Below are 19339 nucleotides of genomic sequence, written 5' to 3'. Positions count from 1 at the left end.
CTTTGTCAAATACCGTGAGGTGTTGTGTTTCTAAGAAAGGCCCAAAATTCCATCCACCTTTTAAAATTAACTGGAAGAGGTGTTTTGTAAACTCATTAACGCCTCCCTTTCCCCTTTCTGCAAATCATTCTAAAGACGAGAGAATGTTGATTATAAAGTTTTGATTCCTTGTTTTAAAAAATCATCAATTTTTGAAGATATTTTGTTTTAAATATTTCGAAAATGACCTAATACAAGATTTCTTCTGAAAGATGCCGAGGCTATAGAACAAACTTTAGGAAAACGTGTTGTGTAAACAATGTTTTCGTCGATTAACGTAAATACCTTACCGAAGTACTTCAACAACGACTGAATTAAAAGCTGCTACTGAACATCTCAAAGTTCCCATATATATTTGCTTCCTAAACTACACGAGCCCCTTTTATGATTTTTGTTTTACTAGAAGATGCCCGCGAATCGCGGTACAATTGGGCAAGTGTTAAAAACAGAGTTTTTAAATTTCGCGGGCAGTACGTCGACTGAGCCTTCGCGAAAGCGTATAAGACATGGATCGATAACGGTCTCCGAATTTGGATATTTTCTCAAAAATTGGCATTTTCTGTGGAAAAAAGATTGTTTCAAAGACAAATTTAGGAAGTACAAAACACTACATTTATACGTCATATCACAAATATTTCCGACTTTGTATGGTTTCAGAGGAGTTGTGGCTCAATGAAATCGGTTCCTTCCTTTAGTAGTATTGATATCTGGATTCAATAAGTGTTCACTTGTTTCGATTGTTCTGACTTGTTCATTTTCAGTTGTTAAAGTACTCGCTATGAAAAAAAGGTGTAAGACATGGTTGGCACAGCTTTTTGGTAGAATTGATAGGACGGCATAATTCCACATCAACAGGTCAAAAACTTTAAGCTTGTGGTCACTGAATACGATCAGTCTTTAATATAACATCATGTATGATTATTTTTCGTTTTTTCGTCTTCTATTTTACCTGTATTTAGGAGTTCAGTGATGTCCTGATCTCTAAAGTGTACTATTTGATGTGCGTATAGGTTGTCCATTGATCGAGAATAATTATGGGGAGGGCTCAGATTTTAAATATCTTGTTTAACGCCGCCTAATATTCGTGAACCGGTCTTTAGTCAGAAAAATCTTATTACGTTGTCTTGTTTCATATGTTAATGTTTTTAAAAGTTATGAGGACAACTTTGTGTTTTATTTAAACACAATTTTCATCGACTCCAAACCATTTTGAGCTAAAATATTGTATAGACACGTGTCAATTGTTAAAGACTGATGCCTTTTAGATATCTTTTTTGTTCCTGGGTTGCAGTCTAGGTCATGTATTCCACGTCTTCTAGTTTTTATACATAAATGTTGAGGTTCCATAAATACTTATTTCCCAAACTAAAAATGCCATTTAAAAAAAAACCCGAAAAACCAACAGTTTACAAAACACAAATTAAAAACTAAAAACTAAGCAACACGAACCCCACCAAAAACCGGGGGATCTCAGGTGCTCCTGTGCTCAAAGGAGAATATTTTTGTATAAACGACGAAGACGGACGCCAAGTTATAGAAATAGCTCATACCGACCTGTTGGGCCAAATGAGCTTATAATTGACACTCTTGAATATGACAGATGTTTTCCATTCGTTCCAATGGTTGATATACGCGAGCGTTTGATTTTCTCAGGTTCTGTGGACTTCCCCCTTTTTGAATATACCTTGGAGTTTTGTTTTGTAAATACTTTTTTGATTTATGCTGTATTGATCTAAAGGTAAAAGTAGAATTATTTTACCCAATTTATATATAAAGCAATCTATCATGAAGTACCAGTAGAGGTGGTTTTAAATTCAATATATTCAATTTTCCAATTGTCAACCTCCCTTTTTTCAGCAGGTACCAACATCTGCTCCATCGTGTCGTATCAATATATCTCAGTTAATGCGTTACTCTTGTGCATGTTCACTTTATATGAACTTAAAAGGGGTGTGTTTCGTACGCAAATAAAACTATTCAACAGAATTATAAAGAAGAACAACAAAAATCCACTTCATTAGATTTATGGTCACCATTACCAAAAGGTTGACAGATACAAGTTGTCGTTGTCTCAATTGACTAGCGACATGTTTTCTCAGTTTTAGATCTTTAGATACCAGAAGAGTCGTTTGATCTGTTATTCTATATATTTTGTTCTATTCCCGATGTTGACGTTTGACTGAGTGTAAATTCGCATGGCGGGTGATACATGTATAGTAGGAGATCTTACCTTATCGACCCACCCGGTGTCGCTCCTTTGGAAACAAAGGAAATCTACAAATCAGACTTACTTTAGACCTATCATTAGATAATGTGTTAAACATACGTGAAATAATAGGTTGAGTTAACTTTCTAATAAAGAATTACATTTAAAAAAAATGCGAAAATGGGAAAACTTTGAGTAAATTAAATTATAAGAGAAATTAGTGTTTTATTTTTAGGTGTCACTGTAACACAGTATGATTTTTTTTAATCTTATGCAACCCGAGTAAATCCTTCAAATTGTAAGTAAACTTTTGAACGTAATTCAAAGAATGTAAGATTTCTTGGTATCTTAAAGAAAAAAAAAACTCTAATTCAAATATAAAAACAAAAATGTAAAAACGGCATATCATTTAAAAAATATTTCAATTTATAACGAAATTAAGATGCCTATCTAAATAATTTCATGTTTATTATTTTGACTATGCATAGTCTTTATATGTTTTTCACTGAATTTTAGTATTATTTTTTAACTATATAAACATATTTTTTTAAATTATAGTTTTCAATGATGGACTTTTTGTTTGGAAAATGATTAATAAAACTAAGGTTCAACTCCCTCAGGCAAAGTTGACCATAGATGGATTTGGCTATTTTGTTTTTAAAAAAACTTACATGACACAAGACAAATACAAGAATGTTGGTGGGACAAGGGTTTTTGTTTAAACCAGGTCAAGTCTACTAAATATAATTACAAAATATAAAGAAATAACATTGTTCATTAGTAAATATTATCTGAATCTTAAACAAAGTATAAAATGATTAAACTGAGAATTTTGATTAAAGCTACAGAAGCATTGCCTATAATTGCTTACATCCACTTCATCTGAACTTTGGTGGATAGTTGTCTCATTGACAATCCTACCACATCTCCCTATTTTTATATTTATCAATTATCTAACTTATATAATGACGTATAAAAAGAATTATGTTGTGAAATATGAAGTACTTTAATATAGACCCATAATTCGTAATACAATGTGTACTGTATTGTTACGTTTTACATAAACATTAACATTATTCCATCATGGCTTATTTAATCAGGCATACATACAAATCAGAAAAAGACATGTTCATTGACTTTACGGACCACATGTATAAATGGGGATAATGGATAGCTCAGAGTTCGGGTAAACAGAACAAGAATAAAACGCTTAAAAGAACTATGCTTATAATTTGGTAAGCCATACACACGTGCCGTATTAAAACAAATTTGAAGGTCAAATCTAGTTCAAGTTGAAGAGGATTGACAAGCATAGTTTCCCAAAAGATTCGAAAAAAACGGTTAAGGTCATCGATATAAATGAAATGTGGTAAAATTACCGATGAGACACCAATCCACCAGAGATCAAATGACGTAAATGTAAGGTATATACTGTGGATTCATTTCTTTTCGTGGGAACCAATTTTCGTGGATGAAGGAAAACTTACATGTTTGTGGATATTTAATTTTGTGGTTTTGCCGAAGTCTTCATACAAGCCTATAGAAAATTTGTCATTCGTTGAACATTTAATTTCGTGGTTCACCTGTACCCACGAATTCCACGAAAATTGACATCCAACGAATAATGATGAATCAACAGTAGGTCGCAGAACAGCTTTCAAAAAGTGCGAATTTCACACCTGATAATAAGGTATAAAACATGACAAAGTTCAATTCGAACGAGAAATCCAACGGCCTAATACACAAATTAAGGTAGCACAATACAAAGATTTTTTCACCCCCAATCAGACAACTTTAAATTGATGTAATTTCTTTCATCCAGCTTTAAATTGTATAAATGAGGTACCAAAAGAAAGAAGAAAGATTAATCTTTCAAATGGTGATTATTTCATTATGACATGATTATTACATAATTAATTATTATGTAATTAGTTGCTATAATGTAATGTCCTATCTTGAATGAAATTAACGTCTTTGTTATTCATACCATCCAAAAATATTTTATAGATTCTTGTGCAACACAGTTTGACCTCCAAAAGGGTGTCTCAGATTTTTCCTATTGTATTTCATTCTCTCATAAACCTTCAATGAAGTTTGCAACCTCAATTCATAAGAGATCACTAAATTAAATTGGGTATAAAATGTGTTCTATTGATGTTTTTGGATATCTGAGACACCCTTTTTAAGATATCTATTCAAGGAACAACATGTGTGAAAATCAGACATATAGGGCACCCATCTAGGAGCTAATTTCATTTAAAACTACATTTTCATGACAAAAATGAATGTGTCACATTTGAATCAATAAGGATTTTCCTACTTGTACCCCATTAACTTCAATATAATTCACACATGTATCATGGGGATACTTCAGGATTGGCCTTTAATCATAAATCAATTAGGTTTTGACCAGCAAGAAAGCATTCCAATTCAGCAATTCTAATTTTAAAGAAAATGCACACCCTATGCATCAAAAATCCGACCTGGCGGGAGATGTTACATCATTATTGACCTTGCTTAAGTCAGTTGCTACTGATATGGTCAAAACTCCGCCCACCATGATAAACCTTTACTATTAATGATCTCAGAAGTTTAATTACACATTGCATTTACTTTTTTTCAATATGGATTTTATTCTTTTAGTATATAAAATGATATATTTTGTTATTTGCATTGTAAGTTATGCATGTGTACACAAAATGATCAGTTGGTCAGTCTAGAGGATCCTTATGGGGGATTTCTAGAATTATAATTGTATACAATGATAATATGGTGTTTTACACAAAGTAGATTTTTTTCATTTTTTGCAGTTTGAAAATGAAATATTTAATTTGTATTTTCTTTTAAAAAGAATTCATATTTAAACATTCTACTCAAGAAATTCTAGTATAAACATCAGCAACATTTATTGTTGTACAATTATATTTTTTTTATATCTGTACATTTATATTTTGATTCCCTCTATAGCTCCAAATAGTTGTTTTGTTTTTTCTCCTGGTAGCTCCAATACAGAAATATATTTTTATTTGGAATTCATTATCTTCATTTTTCCATAAATCCCTAATCCACCTCTTTTTCATAACTGTTATTTTTATTGCTGGTCAGTGGTCGTAAAGCTATCAAATGATTCTATTGATTAACCACATAGTACTGCCCACATGTTCTTATCTTGTACCAGTCAGACACGTGCATTTGTTGATAAAACTAATTATCATCAAAACTCATTAACAGTGCAAGATATGTAAATATTTTTTTCTTCTGTGGTTTTTGAATATTAAGAAGTAACAAAAACAGCTGAAAATGAAATTTTGATAAAATTTAGTTGCTTTTGTATTGTGCTACCTTAAATAATAGACAAATACCAACTACAACCTCCGATTCTCAGACTACTTGCTTGAGAAAAACATATACAAAATGTGGCTCTCTACGTGGTGAATCCTCTCCAACCGGTGACAGTGACAGGACAGCACACAATAAGAACAAACTGTACAAATCAGTTGAAAAAGGCTTCATTATAAGATCGATATAAACAATCAACCCAAAAAACGATTAAAAACCAAACCAAAGAGTTCTCGCAGTCAATAAAAGCTAGCTTAGAGCAAATAACACGACGGGTTTCACATGTTGCACATGATATTCTTACCCTTCCGGAGCACCAGAGATTACCATCGCTTTCTGATGGGTTTCGTATAGCTCAGTCTATGCTGGTTGTGAATACTATTTGTTATGATCGTTTTTTTTTTTTTTTTTTTTGCCATGGCATTGTCAATTTTGTTTTCGATTTATGAAGTAAAATTTCCCTTTGGTATCTTTCGCCTCTCTAATAAATAAATCATGCTGCCCAGACCAAACTATCAATAAGTAATCATTTGATGGAGAAAGTAAAAGACAAGAGTTACTCGAAAACAGTTGCTAGACCGAATGGTTGTCTATTAGAATATCGTTCATGTTCTACTGTTCTGAGACTAAACGTATTTGGCCGCTCAACCATTTAATATTAAGCAGTGTACAATCAACGTGTTTTTCCATCAATTTATTAGTTTAAGGCAAATAGTTTTTAATTCTATTATCATTTGCAGCGTGTTTTTGAATCCTTTTTTTTCATAGAATTTTCCTTGAACACCTTCATCGACTTTTTTTATAACAACCTTCGAACTTTCTAAAAACACCTTTAAAGTATTTTCCTAGAACACTTTGGTACAGCTTTCCAAAATTATTTTGATTGGACTGTACAGTACAGCATGCTAGAATAACACAGCAATCTTCAATTCCGCATGTCGTGATGATACAGCTACAACAACAATGTTTCTGGCAATAAGCACAGCAAGCTGTTATAATTTCAGATACAGTTCCATTTACGGTTACTGATGGGCAACCGCATCCTGAAATAAATACCAAAAATTCAAACAGAAAGACGAGATTGAAAAAGATTAATCTAGAATGCATGCTATAAAGTTCAGCATAACAATAAACAATATACAAATGATTGCTCACGCCAATTAAAAAACAGTAAGTTTATTTCTCGTGTTGATCAAATGGGCATCTGTCCTACACCTTTTTAAGCCTGAGTTTTGAATTGACAAATATATACATTTTTTATCTGTAAAGATACATCAGATGTTATAATTTAATGTGACTCTGGAATATAGATCAATGTAACAGCAATCAAACGAAACCAAGTACCAAAGACATGTTGTTTCTTTTTTTTTAATTTTACGATTGCATCAGTAGAGCGCAACATCCGTAGAGATTGATTGATTAATGTTTGCGTAATGTACAATGGCAAATACTTCATTCATGTTCAGGACGAAAACCTCTGACAACAAACACAATAGCTAGATCCAACAACGGGGGCTGACATGAGCGAGGGACGCGAAACCTGAAATGCAATGAGCAGATAGGGTACATTGGAAAAGGACAGAAATTTTGTCTTTCATCAGACCACCTACGGACCCCTCGAAATGATTGTTGCAAGGGTTTCTGAACGTGGCACTCTCTCTACACGAGGCATCGGATTTAATGTCAACATTTTGACCGTACGTGACTACGTATGTATGCATTCCGCACAACCGCACGGATGTCCAACTTTGGCAAGGGTTTCACTGTCGGTCGAAGGAAGATCAGCAGTGACCATATTTTCAATTCGAAGTCACATATGGGTGCACACGTAGAGAGGTTATATAACCAAAGGTAAACTTAGGTCATTATAACCATTGTAACTAAACTATATCTTAACCATAACAATGTATCATCTCTGATAAAGAACGTAACGTTCACTGATATGCCTAGATGTAAAAAAAAGTAATACATTTAGATGTTATAACCAACACTGTATTAAGAATTGGAGAGTGTCGTAGAAAAATGACATCAACACGCCTTCAGCACCTTTAAGAAGGTGTATAAGGTAACAAAAACATATACATTAAATATTGAAGATACGTTCAGTCAAGATGTCAAACATATACATTAAACATTAGAGCTACGGTCAGTCAAGATGTCAAACATATTACACATTGAAGCTACGGTCAGTCAAGATGTCAAACATATACATTAAACATTGGAGCTACGGTCAGTCAAGATGCCAAACATATACACTAAACATTGATTGAAGCTACGGTCAGTCAAGATGTCAAACATATACATCAAACATTAGAGCTACGGTCAGTCAATATGTCAAACATATACATTAAACATTGGAGCTACGGTCAGTCAAGATGTCAAACATATACATCAAACATTGGATCTACGGTCAGTGAAGATGTCAAACATATTACACATTGAAGCTACGGTCAGTCAAGATGTCAAACATACACATTAAACATTAAAGCTACGGTCAGTTAAGATGTCAAACATATTACACATTGAAGCTACGGTCAGTCAAGATGTCAAACATATACATTAAACATTGGAGCTACGGTCAGTCGAGATGCCAAACATATACACTAAACATTGATTGAAGCTACGGTCAGTCAAGATGTCAAACATATACATCAAACATTGGAGCTACGGTCAGTCAATATGTCAAACATATACATTAAACATTGGAGCTACGGTCAGTCAAGATGTCAAACATATACATCAAACATTGGAGCTGCGGTCAGTCAATATGTCAAGCATATACATTAAACATTGGAGCTAAGGTCAGTCGAGATGTCAAACATATACATAAAACATTGGATCTACGGTCAGTCAATATGTCAAACATATACATTAAGCATTGGAGCTACGGTTAGTCAATATGTCAAACATATACATTAAACATTAGAGCTACGGTCAGTCAATATGTCAACAATGAATAAATTGCTACTATCCCCGAAGTTGTCTCAGAAATTGGTAAAAGCCTTAATTACACGCAATCTGACCAAGCATAAAATGAACCAAACAATTATTATGGTAAACAAGTTGAACAAACTAACCCAAGGATTTGATTTTTTAGAAGATAAAGACATTCATGGTTCTTTCAAACCACATCGACCGCGATGGCTAATAAATGTAAAAAAAGTGAATTGGTGCCAAAGTAACTCCATAAGGGATTACATAAAATCCTTCAAATGTGGCGTATTTACATAACTACTGTGGGGGGCTGGTTGTCGTTATTAATACAAGGGAAATCATGACGTGACCGGCAGGTACCCGAAACACTCAACAAAACAATCGTAACCCATTTACACTTCAAAATTACACTATACTAAAACCAGGTCATAGTCGTTATAATGAACCAATGCCTATGTACAATATGTATACATTGTTTAACTGTAAACAGATTCAAGAGGTAGATGAAGCTGAAAAGCAACGAGCACGACTTTACAGCATCTTTTTCAACGAGGTCCAAGAGGAAAATACAGAAAATATTAAATCAAGACACCCGACTTCGAAGCAATCTAAAAACAAAAATATTGTAATAAAACATCTGATAATATTTAAGGGAAATAATGTATCTACATATGTGACTGCGACTGACAAAAAGGGCCCAGATGCGGCATTTACGATTTCGTATTATGACGTCGTAAAGTTGACGTTCTCAAATCTAAACGAGCACCTGTATTTCGTAATTACCGATTTGAAATTAGGTTTTGAAAAGGGTTGAAAATAGACTGAACTTTTGATACTTATAAAATTGTTTAATATTTCCACATCAATTATTAAAAAATATTTATTTTGATTACCTTGAAATGCATAACATGGAGCGTAAACCAGTCACAAAACTTTTAATTGTCCCCCTTTGTATTTACATTGGATACAAAAGTACAAATGGCGGTCTTAGTATTAAACAGATAAAATGAGCCAGGAAAGTCGATTTTCGGCAAGTCAGAGTAGCGTACCGCCTGAGATTTTGCAGAACCAAGATGATGATTTCATAAATGAGTTGAATAGGGTCGACGAATTATATTTTTACGATTACGAATGCCCCGAGTCCGAGATTAGCATGAAGTTTGTGGAAAATGAGTCAAAATAAATGTGGATTGTGTCCACATGTAGACACAGATGATGCCCCCGCTTGCATATCATATAGTTATGACGGGACATAACTGAAGAACTGAGGCAAACTTAAATTAGAGAACGGAAACTAAAAATTTTGCAATTTTTCCATTTATTAAGGGGCATTACTCTAGAACGGTTTGAGTGACGCCACCAAAATTCAAACTTGATCTGAGTTTTGTGGTAATAAGCATTGTGTATAAGTTTCATAACATTTGGTTGAGGCAAACTTAAATTAGAGAACAGAAACTAAAAATTTAGCAATTTTTCCATTTGTAAAGGGCATAACTCTAGAATGGTTAGAGCGACGCTACCAAAATTCAAACTTGATCTGTATTTAGTGGTAATAAGCATTGTGTGTAAGTTTCATAACATTTGGTTGAGGCAAACTTAAATAAGAGAACAGAAACTAAAAATTTTGCAATTTTTTCATTTGTAAAGGGGCATAACTCTTGAATAGTTAGAGTGACGCTACCAACATTCAAACTTGATCTGTATTTAGTGGTAATAAGCATTGTGTGTAAGTTTCATAACATTTGGTTGAGGCAAACTTAAGTTAGAGAACGGAAACTAAACATTTTGCAATTTTTTCATTTATAAAGGGGCATAACTCTAGAACAGTTAAAGTGACGCAACCAAAATTCGAACTAGATCTGTGTTTTGTGGTAATAAGCATTATGGATAAGTTTCATAACATTTGGTTGAAGCAAACTCAAGTTAGAGAACGGAAACCAATTTTGGGACGTACGGACGTACGTACGTACGTACAGACGGACAAGGGTAAAACTTAATGCCCCTTCCGCTACGGCAGGGGCATAAAAATCATGGGGACAGACAGACAGGGGTTACAGCTCACCCCCTTTTAGTGGGGTTATAAATGCACTTGATATTTTCCTTTACATATTGTTTGACTGAAAATTTACTATTATTTTAAGATACCTATTTGGTCTTTTTTTGTCTTGTGATTTTTTTTCAATATTCCAATTTTTGATAGAATATCTTATCACCGGCTTAGTATATTTTTTGGATATTGATTAACTGATGACATGTCATTAAAAAGCCAATATTCCCAGCTTGTTGCTAAGACATATTCCTGGATGTCGCTACCAATTTCCCATTGTTATCTATTGTCGCCGTCTATCTACGTACATATTGGTAGATATGGGTATTTTAACACCCTTCAGTACCTTGTAAACCCTTCTGCCCTGCCTCAGGATGTACTTGGGTACTTCATGTGATTAAAATACCCATATCTTAGGATATGAACGTAGATAACTTATATCATACCTGCAGTTTAAGTAGTAAGGAATTTTCTTAATGAATCTTTTGTCCATCACAAATGGGTATTTTAACACCCTTCAGTACCGTGTAAACCCTTCTGCCCTGCCTCAGGATGTACTTGGGTACTTCATGTGATTAAAATACCCATTTTCTTAATGAATCTTTTGTCTATCACAATTCCAATGGCAGCATCATGAGCTGGTGAACCAGCTTTCAACCAACCCTTTTCCCTCTCTTCACATAACGGACCATGTTTACAGGAATATGTTCCATCGTCAGTGTACGACATAGACCATTCATGCTCATTAACAACATGGTGTATCATTCCACACCACACGCCCTGTAAATTCAAAATAGCAATTGAGGAATAAATTCATATTAGAAATACAACCTTATACTGCAAATTACAAAGAAATAGGGAAATGAGAATATAGAGACAAGAAAAATGACATGTGACATCATGCAAATCCCAAGCTAGCTAAAATTCCTAAACTTACATATAAATTGCAACATTATCATGATTGTACCAAACTAGAAACCTAAGTTTTTGACCTTGACCTTTGACCTACAAAGTTGTTCATGTTTGAAGCCTGTTTTTGACCTTGACCTTTGACCTACAAAGTTGTTCATGTTTGAAACCTGTTTTTGACCTTGACCTACAAAGTTGTTCATGTTGGTTAATATACATGTCAAGTACAGTCTTTGAAATCATAACAGTTCTCAAGATATGGAGCGGACAGGATCTTTCCCATAGGACATAATTATTCTTATTTTGTTTTTCTCACACGATGCAATTTAATTTTCCCCTATGGGACAATGATATTTTTTCAAGCCGGGAGTAAAATATTCAAACATAATTTTCTTTTTTTGATACATGTCTTTAAAGCATTCATTACTGATTTTTAGTCGCTTCTTTTTAAAAAGATTTCTTTTTCTGAATTGTACTGTACGAGGTGGTATTTAATCATAAAATATAATCAGATCAAACAAAAACCATAGACAAGAACATGTACTACCATATCATAACATACCATGAATTCTTGAATAGACTTTGATACATCTGCAGAGTACCAAAAGTGATTTACAATATCTCTAGTCCATTCCAATAGACATTTCTTTTCCTTTTCCTGACCAGCCTGTTGAAAATAAGTTACATTAAAACAAAGAGCAGATTCTTGTAGAACAAAAGATTATTGTACACATTCATGATAAAATGTATTTTTAAAGCTTATTATAACTGTTATTCAAAATAACAAAATTAATACCACCTAAAAGTGGAATTGTATTTGTAGAAAACAAAACAAACCAACGCAATCAATAATGAAATGGCATCATAAATTCAATTAATAATGATTCCATGAAGGTTTCTTTTCAAAATTCATTCACTCGTTAAGGCTGAGTTTCAGATTAGATAAATAAGTTGATGGACAAACAGACATGAATAATATATGAATTAAATTGTTTATATGATACCTACCTTTATGACCTTCTTTCCTAGATTTTTGGCCCCATGCCAAATATCAAAGGAATGTTTGATATTTGGAAATTCTCTCCCTGAAAGAAGATTATACATAATTAAACCGTTTTTAATATCCATGCAGTACACTGAACATAGTTTATTCAGCATACGTCAAATTATTTAAAAAACTTTGCATATGTAAAGAACATGATCTTTACCATGGGGCGCAGGGTACTCAACTCCAACCCAAGTTGTTTACCTTGACCTTTGACCTACATTACATACATTATGACACAATCATTATAGTTTATATACATGTATGTCAATTATTAGTTTTGAAATAATAACGGTTCTCAAGATATAGACAAGATACGATCTTTACCATATAATAATGGGTTCTCAACTGAGACCTGACGTTTATTAATGTAAAGTTTTTTAACTTTTTGCTTCAGTTGTATTTTAATGTGTACACACTTAGTGCAATATATTGAAAAAAAAAACAATTACTCCTGGTGTAAAAACTTTTTACAATTTTTTATTATACTATAACTTATGCATACATTGTATATAAGAAACCGTTATACAACTTACTCATTAATGCTTCCACTTGGACATGGGCATCAGTAACTTTCAGCTATCTTCAATCCTTTTCCTAATAGAAACTGTAAACCTTTCAGGAAACAGGCCTTCTCCAGATTTGTACTTTTTTTTATCGGTCATCCGTTTGTCCATGGTCACTATGCATACAATCTTTTTGGTATCCATTTCCATAAATGTGTAGGTGCAGTACTGTGCACAATGGCCAGGACTGTCCATCCTTCCATCACCTTAAATATTTGTATATCAAAAATAAAATTTTACATATTAAAGAAGAATGTGTTTGAAAGACCCTCACATGACCCCTAATGGGGTTTTGTTAAATTCTCTCTAAAATATATTAGAAATACTTATCAAAGGTACCAGGCTTATAATTTTACTATGCCAGACGCGCGTTTTTTGTTCACATGGGAGAAATGAGAGATAAAATTTCATTAAGATTGTAGTTCATAAAAAAATGCCTCACAGTCTCTCTTTGCATTTGGTTATAAGATCAAATTGTTGCAAAAACTTTGCAAACATATAGCATAGGTTTTTACATATGGCAAAAAACAAATACCTCTACTTTTTTATTTATTTTGAATTTATAAATATTGAATCTCAAAAGTAACATAGTAAACTATTATTTTAAGTCAAGAGTTACCCAGTAAAACAAGTTCTTTGTCTTAAAATTCAAGGAAAACCTGATTCTGTTCTTTCTCCCAGATATCATCTAATGTTGGAGCCAAATATGTCCGCTGCATCTTTAGATAAGATACAGAAAGTGGAATTGCCAGTTTTAAAAATCTTGCAAACAGGGAGATCTTTTGGAAGTTACATCCTGAAATCAATAGAGCTGACGAAAAAAGAAGGTCTCCACTGTGTAACCTACGATTTAATACTGGCTGAGAGCACCATTTGTTTACCAAGTGGTTATTTTTACAAGTCTGAAATAGAAAAAAAATAAAACATTACTGATGTGTTTAATCTTAATATGAGACAGGCGCTACTTGAAATGCCAGCGAATTCGGAATGGGTCCGATGTTGGTTGTGCTGTCAGTATTAGGGGATTTTATTTCTGACGTCATTTATGTAAACAACACACGGTCTGCACTGTTTTCTACAATTAGGATTATGAATGCATGAAATATTCTTGCATTTGTAAACAAATATAATTTATGTCATATATCACATCTAATTGTATTCTGTTTCGTCCCTTTCATTACAGTGCAAGATTAAAACGAGAACCAGAAGTTATTTACTAAAATTTAGTGAACAAGATTTAACGAGAGCGACGAACCTTTTCAGATGGGTCATGTAGATATACATTGTGTGGTTACCTATATAAACAATATTAAATTTAATTATTGAAAAAAAATGTTTTGTATGCAAAATAAAATTAGTCATTTATGTGTTGTTTTCGTGTGAATGTGTCTTGAGTTGAGTACTATTATATTTTATCTCAGTACAGTCTGTGCCACTAGCTTGATGCTTATGTCTAAATTAATTTAAGTCGAGCCAGTCGAAATTTACTCTAGTAATTTTGAAAAGTTTTAGCACAGACTGTAATAATACATACCCATTTTAAATACAATGCAGATGAAATCACTTCAGTGTTAATAACAACTTCTTCATGGCAACCCACTACTGCACAGTTTTCAACTTTCATTTTTGCCAATACCAAAATTTGGTTTAAAAAAACCAAAAATGTTCTGTCTTCAAGCAGTGCAGTTAAATCATTATCAGTCTCTATTCTGCTAATGTTTGGCCCTAGTTCAACTGCTGGTTCATCAGCTGTCCCCTTTTCAATATCAACATCCATGTCTTCATCATCAGAATCTAAGTCTTTTCTTATATTGTGGTCCTGCCTGAAATATGGAATATCATTAAGATCTAAAATTGGTGACCGAAAGCATATCCAGTTTGAAAACCAATAAAAAATTGTGTGGTTTGACATGTATAGTCATATATGCTATAGAATGAACAATGTGTGTATGTTTTATCCTTCCACGCTAGTTATTTTATCCAGCCTCTGTAGCTTTTAACCAAATGTCTTTTTATATATTTTTTTTGGTGTAGTACGAAATGTATCATGGGAACCAAGATATTGTTGGAACTTGACAATGTTATCTTGTAGACAACTGTGATAGCTTAATCTTTAAATTCTCATCCTTCCCTTTCCAACATGGTGGTGTGGGAGGCACAAACTTTTTTTTCTGAAATTTGTCCATATTTTACATGCACAAACTAAAAGAGCTCATTGCAAGTTGTTGGTTTTTAGTGTGTTGAAGACCTTGAGGTGACCTCTGGATGACATATTTTGGGTTGTTGTTAAAATGAAATAATGAGAGTGGGGAGAGAATCTAACATATTCATCTTACCTTAAAGTGGCGTCCAAACTAGGTTGATAATCACTTGCTGAGTCATCATCTTCATTCCAGTCACCAATAAAGTTCTTTTCAGAATTGTTATTAGTCAGACTGAAAACATAAGGCAATATGACATGATGATTGATCCCTTATTTTCTAACCCTTCCATTCAAATACATGTATGAATGTCATGCTTGTAAATCAATATTTGTTACATTTGTATTAACAGTACACACTTATACTCTAAAACATTTTACTGTTTGTGGCATATATGTAACTTTACAAGAAAAACATTGCCTCCAGAGATATCAGCCAAAGCTCACACTCTTGTACAACATGGTACAACATACATGTATATATATTCATTGTAGAAACACTGACATTTTCCTATATGGTCCAAGGACACAGTTATTGTCCTTAGGTTTTCGTTGTCTTTTCGTTGTCTACGAATATAGTCCCTAGTGTGAACAGTGTATAACTTGAGTTTTTTTGGATACACTTTTCCAATTTATTTCTTGATATCTTATGCATGAAATATTAAGTAAGGGGTTGAAATCACATGTTAAAAAAATTTGGGTGCTGAATCTTTATGTTAAGTAGTGATTTGGTCCAGTTAAAAGAGGTCAAAAATTAGAATGTCTGAAGCTGTCAAACTGAATTTTAGCCCCCCTTAACACAGAATTGGCAATGTTTTGAGTTAGAGCTGGTAGAAATTTCTATAATTTTGATATTATTTGTATCAATAGTAGTGCACTACACTGTAAAAATCTTTTTGAGATAGAGCACGTGCGATTTTTTAAATTTGAATTTATTGTCTAAAAGAAATGCACTACGAAATAACTGTGTTCTTGGGCCATATGCCTATTGAAGAAACTTACATGTACATTTACATAATGAGGGACTCTGATGCCAGGTGCAACCGCTGATTGGCATTATAGATCATAAAAACGTGTGATTAAAACTCTGGAGTGCTTAAATTATCAACTGTGTATTTGATAAATAAATGTTTGCAATTGCACATGTACAAATGTAGTATTTACAGTTCTATAGGTATACAGACTTACTTAAATGGATTTATAAAACTACAAGATTTCTGTAAAGCTGATTTTTCCAGTCCCATTTCTTCAATGCCTGACATGCATGGATCATCTCTCCTGAAATCATAATATAAAGACATATATATAACACACTTTTGCCACTAGGGAACAATAAAATATCTCATCTGCTGAATTTAAGAATCATTGGATCAGACCCATCTTGAAAGACCAAAAAATTTGTCTGGACAAGGTTCATCAAAATCCATAAGAAATGAAAGAAGAATGTGTCTGGAGGACACAGATGCCCCCTCCAGTCTAACTCGAAAGCTGTACATACATGGGTTCTGGCTGCAAATTAAACATAGTATTGAAAAGCATTGCATAATATTATACTGAAACAGAAAGTTTCAAAATATCTGATTGAGACATCTAATGTTAAAGAATGGAAACAAATTTAGGAACATACAGTAGGAAAATTGGTAACACTTGGGTCCCAACTAATAGTTTGTTTGCTGTTGTAACAAAAATTTTGTTCCGGCATGACATTTGTTCCGCTGGAACAAATTTCATAGGAAATATGTTCGACAGGAATTTATATCACAGAAAATATGTTCCAGCACTGTAAAATTTGTTCCGGAACTAATTTTTTGGCCAAATGTTAAATAAGTTTCGGAACAAAAATCATAGCACCATGAATTTTGTTTCAATTAATATTAAAAAGTTTTAAATAAGTTCCTGTGACATTAGTTTTAAAGGAACATGTAAATATTTCATAGAAACTAATGAATATGTTCAAGTTCCGCTCAATCATTATTGCACACCGAAACATTTTCTTGTTACACTTAAATTATAATGCAAGCTAAATGCTGTACTGAGTGTACTTGCATGGGATACATTTGCAATTGAAGGCATGACTGTAACTATAGGATGAAGATAAAAATAAAAGCGATGGTAATGTATCATAATTTGTATTTATGTTTTATGCGGTATTTCTCCTTGGTTCCTGTTAACTGTCATGGCCCCGTGTTCTAGTCATACATGTACTTTTTTTTCTACATGTCTTTTGATATTTATAAATGATCAAGTCACTTTGTCCTTTTCAAATTAGTACATATGTTCCTATAAATTGTCTTCAACTATACTTTTTTTCTGAATGATTTTTCTTGTATTCTAATCTTTTCTGGTTCAAAAGTGTCATTTAGATATTTTTTACACTTACAGAGTATATAATTAAACATTTGCTATACTCCATAGGATCCAAACTGGATGATTTACACTTTTTATCTAATATATTATTAATATAATACTTATTTTTATAATGCACTTGAATGATAACTTTAAACTCACTGATGACAAATGTTCAGTATTATACTATATAAGATAACTTGTTTAACCAGTGGAATATATTTCACAGACAAGTAACTTATTTCACTAGGTAAGGAACAAATTTCATCAACCCGGTACTTATTTCACCAGGTAAAGTGTGGAACTTATTTTATAGAGATGGAACAAATTATATAGAAATTACCTGAGAAAAAAATTCTCCCCGAACATATTTCCTGTGATATAAGTTCCACTGGAACTTTTTTCACAGGAACAAATTTTGGCTCACACATTTTTTTTTTATCTTACCTTTCAACCTGTTCATGTTCAGATGACATCCCAAAAACATCAGATAAATGTGCACTGAACATTTTCCAAGCTGAATGTGCAGGTGTAGAAACATATGCAGCTCCACAGGGGGTTGCACATTGGGCAGGTGTAGAAACATATGCAGCTCCACGGGGGGTTGCACATACAGTTGCAACTTTTGCAGGAGTTCTGATAGGCAATGATTCTGAACATGCTGCAGTTACTGCATACCTGTAAACCAAATTTGAAATTAAAATTGGTTTAATTAAATTCAGACAAAAAAATAAAATTTGGGCTTCATGAAACACCTTCAACATAAAAAAATGGGGCCTATTTTCGACAAAAGTCATTTTCGCCAATAAACATTGACAGGAGACAACCTTGTATGCAAAAATTAATGTTTTTCAAAGATTGTGATTCTTGTAAAATATAAAGAAAAAATGTATACTTTATAGTTTTTAGTATGAAAAAAGTAATCTTAAAGCTTTTTGTTAATTTTATAGTAAATGACTTGCTCCTGAATAATTTGAAGTATTGTAAACAAAGAAGTATTTATTTTTTTTATAAAAACATGGTTTTCAACATAAATAAAAGTTGCGTGTGCATTGTCCCCTTATTGGGCCCCCAAAAAAGTGCCTTTACACAATGCATTTAAACGACGCTTACACAACAGTTTATGTGGTTATACATATTTATTTTCTGTGTAATGAGAACCTTGTCTAGTTAAGCTGGGGGAAAAAATATCTTTATCATGAATTTAACAACAAAATAAAATGAAAATCAGAAAGAAAATTATGTTACCTGTCAAGAAGAATCTTTGCCACTTCTGAGTTCGTTTCCAGACGTAGAGCGGTCTTTATCTCCATCCAACGATCATATTCATCGCCAATGTAAATCCTACTTTTGTTTAACTTTGCATTTACCACTTTTTTGTTCCTTTTTCTGCCAGAATCACTCAATTTACGCTGAGGGCCCGGTTTCATTTTCTTTGCTTCCGACATTTTCCTCAGCAACCTTAATTACCGAGCATGCGCATAACGTCTACCGAATGAGTGCAAATCTGGGGTCATTGCATATGATTTGCATCGTTGTCCGGGAAGCAAGAATTATCGAACACAGATTTAAAATGACGTGTTTTCCCAAACAACATCGAATCTTTCAAAAAAGTAAATTATTTTCGATTTTTAATTGATAAAGGTTTACTTATATCCGATTATTTCAGTAAACTAAAAAAAATGATTTTGTAATTTCAGATTACTTT

The 19339-nt window shown here is 32.9% G+C and overlaps 1 pseudogene; it reads right to left on the bottom strand.

The window, feature by feature from the left end:
* Nucleotides 1–6841: 6841 nt before the first annotated feature.
* LOC127707348 (uncharacterized) lies at nt 6842–18107 on the bottom strand (annotated as a pseudogene).
* Nucleotides 18108–19339: the final 1232 nt, after the last annotated feature.

The sequence above is a fragment of the Mytilus californianus genome, unplaced genomic scaffold (assembly GCF_021869535.1).
Source record: "Mytilus californianus isolate M0D057914Y unplaced genomic scaffold, xbMytCali1.0.p SCAF_66, whole genome shotgun sequence".
NCBI lineage: Eukaryota > Metazoa > Mollusca > Bivalvia > Mytilida > Mytilidae > Mytilus > Mytilus californianus.
The sequence above is the reverse complement of the archived record's forward strand: the minus strand, read 5'-3'. Positions and strand labels throughout refer to the sequence as shown.